The sequence below is a fragment of the Amblyomma americanum genome, chromosome 3 (genome assembly GCF_052857255.1).
Source record: "Amblyomma americanum isolate KBUSLIRL-KWMA chromosome 3, ASM5285725v1, whole genome shotgun sequence".
NCBI lineage: Eukaryota > Metazoa > Arthropoda > Arachnida > Ixodida > Ixodidae > Amblyomma > Amblyomma americanum.
This window is the reverse complement of record NC_135499.1, coordinates 156,593,604-156,597,876: the sequence shown is the minus strand read 5'-3', so window position 1 is coordinate 156,597,876 and position 4,273 is coordinate 156,593,604.

Here is a 4,273-nt window from a genome sequence, read left to right as displayed (position 1 = left end):
CCTCGCCATTAATAATCAAGAGGATGTGAACTGCCGAAATATCGATTACCGCGTTCTCCTTACTAGCGTTAACCACCTAACAGACAATTTTTTTTTTCGAAAATAGCACCACAATTCCCATTGCCCGTTTAGTAACATACTGCCATCCATCGGCAAACCCAAAAAATGCTTTAAACGAGCCCTACTCGCCGTAAACGGGACGCAGAGTGCGATGAAACACATGACGAGCTGAACTCGTCACGAACAAGAAACCAGTCGGCTTCTGATGATCCAAGTTCACTATGGATTAATGGGGATATTTATCATATTGGAGACGTACTAGCGTAGGCGTACACAGGTTTACCGGGCGCCGGTTGCGCGCGCACAGTGGTAGGGTAGCGGCCAGATGAAACCAGTGCGCTTACGCAGCCGGCTTCTGGTAAACAGCTAAACATTTACGCTAGCACGTCTCCGCTGTGCTAAATTTCTCTAATGTATTTATCGATAGCATGTAGCCCCTTGACCAAAGAGTCTTGATGGCGACTCCCTAAACCCGGAACGGCAGAGTCACCGAGCCCAAGCTGAAGCAGGAACTTACCGCCTGTCACTTTTCCGACAAATGGCCTTTCGAGGCGCCGAAGCTGTCTCTTTCCCGCTCTGTCAGCGTATGTAAGGCAGATGAGTCGATTAATGATGTGAGCGTCTAACCCCGCCTTGCAATTTAGACGTGTTGGACTGCCTGAGGCGCCCGTAGGATTGACAGAACAAGCTTGCAGAAAGAAAACACGCACGCGCAAGCAATCTCTGCGCGCACTTGCCAGCACATACTTCAGGCACAAAGGAACAACGTCGCCACAGAATTCAATACTTCCGCGCACGGCAGCCGTTTGTTGAGTTGGCGCCGAATGATTTGGAACACCGCGCTTATTTAACGCTGCGCGGAGACGCACACTTCAAAAAATTCATCTCCGAGAGCCGTAAATGTCACGAACGCTTGCATTTTTTCTGAAACGAAGCCTTTATTCCGTTTTTGCTTCCTCCTCAGTTTGATACGACGGTTTCCTTCATCGCGCACCTGTCTTGTCACGTGATCCTCTGTGAGCGAGCGATGCGACATCAAGAAGGGAGGAGGAGGTGGGAAGAGGAAGGGTGGAGGAGTGCTATATGCTTAAAAAAGGAACCGGTGGCCCGTTCGGTGCAAGCATACAAAACGAGGCTTGTTCGTGCCGAGTCGTCTTGGGAGTTGGCGTTATAAGGGTGCCTGTTCCGAAAAAGAATTACTGCCTTTTTTTTATATTTCCGCAGCGCGAGCTCAAACTCTAGAAAGAAGTTTTGAGTGTCGCACATTTGGCGACTTCTTTCGCCGCTTGGATCGAAAGCGTACGTAAGCGTACGCGTGTTCGTCTATATACGAGCCAAGGCCGAACAATGAAGGCAGGCAGCGTTTCGTGAATGTAGCTACTGAGAGTGCACTTGAAACGCGTGCGCCTCGTTTGGCAAACAATTACACAGCTCCGTCACTAACAAAGGCATTATTTCTATATGAGCGCCGTCATTGAGGTGCCGTTTATGTGAGCATTGGGCTGCCAAGTGAGCTTGTTGCCTCGCAAAATACTTGCAGACTTTCTATCGTCACCTGGGATTGAAACAGCTACACCAAATACTGTACCTCAACGCTCTCTCTTGCAACATCGCTCTCGCCTCCTCCGGCATAAGGCCCTCCTGGAGTAGCATGCCAGGCCGACAGGCAGACCTCTCCTGTTCCATTAAAGTCCTTCTCGTCTTCGACATAAGACCTGCTCCCCCCCCCCCCCCCCCTCTGCCTGGGCCACCTGGATGGTGGACCCCAAGGAGGATCTGCAGGAGGCCGTTGTCCGGCTTGCCGTCGACATTGATTTGGTTTTTTGGGGGGGAAAGGAAATGGCGCAGTATCTGTCTCATATATCGTTGGACACCTGAACCACGCCGTAAGGGAAGGGATAAAGGAGGGAGTGAAAGAGGAAAGGAAGAAAGGGGTGCCGTAGTGGAGGGCTCCGGAATAATTTCGACCACCTGGGGTCTTTAACGTGTACTGACATCGCACAGCACACTGGCGCCTTAGCGTTTTTCCCCCATAAAAACGCAGCCGCCGCGGTCGGGTTCGAACCCGGGAACTCCGGATCAGTAGTCGAGCGCCCTAACCACTGAGCCACCGCGGCGGGTGTCCGCCGACATACTAGGAGTCTAAATGAAGGCTGGCAATAAAAGTGTTTTCCTCCTCCTACCAGGCACCCTCATCCTACACCATACCATCTCTAAATTAGAGCGCCCTTCCTATAAGAGCCAGTTGAGAGTAGCTTATCACAATAATAATAATAATAATAATGTGCGTTTGACAACCACAATGTATATGGGGAGCCGTCGCGCTGGCTCAGTGGTTATCGCGCTCGGCTGCTGACCCGAAAGACACGGGTTCGATCCCAACCGTGGCGGTCGAATTTCGATGGAGGCGAAATTCTTGAGGCCTGTGTACTGTGCGATCTCAGTGCACGTTAAACAACCCCAGGTGGTCGAAATTTCCGGAGCCCTTCACTAACTACGGCGTCCCTCATAGCCTGAGTTGCTTTGGGACGTTACCCCCCCCCCCCCCCCCAAACCAAACCAAACCAAACCAATGTATACGATGGCAAGGTGTCAATTATTTCGCGTAAATCTAACAAAACCATCTAAATCTGTTCTCAGACCTCGGATAAAAACGGTCCTTCGAAGGAAAGGCTGGCTTCGAGACTGTCCTACTACTTAGCATGAAACTCATGAGATATGTGGAGAAACAAGATCGCAGTCGGCACTCTCCATGAGTTTAAGTGATGTGTTGGCATGCAGTATTATAGCAGGCCCTGTGAAAACAAACTCAGGGGTGCGCATTTCGGTACTGCTGTCTGGCAAATATTTTGCACGTGACAAAAGTTACATAGTGGTAAGGAGATCTGCTGAGCTTAGGAGCTCTGCTGGCCTCCTGTCTGGGCGAACAAACCGTGCCCGTGTTCTCCCACTCTCTTAGTGTACCGCTAAAAACTTCGATATTTTTTTCGAGTCGGTTTCCGTTTAACGTCGAGGGATCAACTCTTGTGCGCGGTATTTCAGCTATCTTGGATTTGAAGTAGTTTGCTCGCATTTAAAGTGCGCTTGCATTAAGCAGATCGCAAAGATTCAATTCATACCTGACTGATCCAAAAAATTGGCGGTGATTTAGCTTTGGTTAAACCTGGCGTGGCACGATAGCTACAGTTGGCCGAGTGGAAATTGGTCACATGGCCAATCTCGTGACCAGCCACGTGATTAGGCACGGCGCCGAGCTGCCGGCAGCTGCTCCGCACCACGTGACCAACCACGTGACAGCGTGTCGGCGCAGCCACGCTGAAGGCTCGAAATGCTACCGTAATGTAGCTATCGCTACAAAACGCAAAAGAAAGCCGAAGACTTTCATATTCTAGCAGCCGGAAAAAAACAGGACGAAGCTAGAGACGTGACAACCGGCGCCTGTGGTGTATCATGTCTCCCGCTTTGTCCTGTTCTTTCACGCTGCTAAGGTATGAATCCACACCAACATGACCAGTCCTCTGTTCTCCTTGTTCCAATACTTGTTCTTTCCGCCTGAGAAAAAAGTATTTAGAAAAAAATGATTGCGGAAAAAATTATTGAGAAAAAAAGACGATATGACGCACGCAGTCGTCAGCAAATGATTCCCCGCTGAGATGTACTTCAAAGAGCGCTTTTCATGAATGTCTTAAGAATATTCAAAGGCGAAATTCAAAACTTCCTGCTTCCACTGTGAGCAGTGGCTGGCACAGCCTAGATGAAGGTTGGCCAGCACTGCGTAGCGAAAGTGGAGTGTAGGGCAAAATCTTGTGCGAAGCTGGCATAGGAAGCTGATGAACCGTGCCGCTTGTTGGCACCCGAGAATACTGTTGTAGATCGCTTACGAAAGTGCATGGTTTTCGTGCTTGACAGTGTGTGCACCCGTGGTGTACGTTTCAGTCTTCGCAGACTTCATAGCGACGGTGTTTTTCGAGCATAGCATAAATATGTTGCTTTTCGATACCATCACTTTTCTACTAACGGGTCTCTCACATGCCTTTAAAAAATTCTCATGGAGAGAAGCAAGGAATTTAAAGGGACGCAAATGCATTGTTAATAGGCACGGCTCATACAGTACAACTATTCTGTGCGACCTCAGTGTCCAAGTGCGTTATTTTTCTTCTCGAAGCAAAAGCCCCTCATACAACGAGCACATGAAGTCAGGCGAGGCAGGGAG